This window comes from Triticum dicoccoides, chromosome 6A (genome assembly GCF_002162155.2).
Source record: "Triticum dicoccoides isolate Atlit2015 ecotype Zavitan chromosome 6A, WEW_v2.0, whole genome shotgun sequence".
NCBI classification, from domain to species: domain Eukaryota; kingdom Viridiplantae; phylum Streptophyta; class Magnoliopsida; order Poales; family Poaceae; genus Triticum; species Triticum dicoccoides.
The window spans coordinates 582,790,738-582,791,100 of NC_041390.1; positions in this window are offsets into that span (position 1 = coordinate 582,790,738).

The window sequence follows — 363 nt, forward strand, 5'->3', positions numbered from 1 at the left end:
TAGCAAATATTTATATCATAAAGAAATGTTGCTGACCATAGAAAAAATTTGGTCCAGAGAAAAAATGTTGCTGACCATGTATCATCTTCAATATAATTATATACCATGTATAATTCAAAATAAAATAAAAAAAATAAAAAAAATAAAAAAAATATATGCCTACGGCTAAGCCGTCGGCATAGGTGCCATGTGGCGCCTTGACCTATGCCGACGGCTTAGCCGTCGGCATATGTCCCTTATCCATATCGCCGCGCGGGGCGCCCCCGTCCACTCCTTCTCCTCCTATCCTGACCCCCCGCGCCTCCCAACCCTCATCGCCGCCGCCGCGCGCCTCCACACCCGCGCCGCCGCCAGATTCTCCCC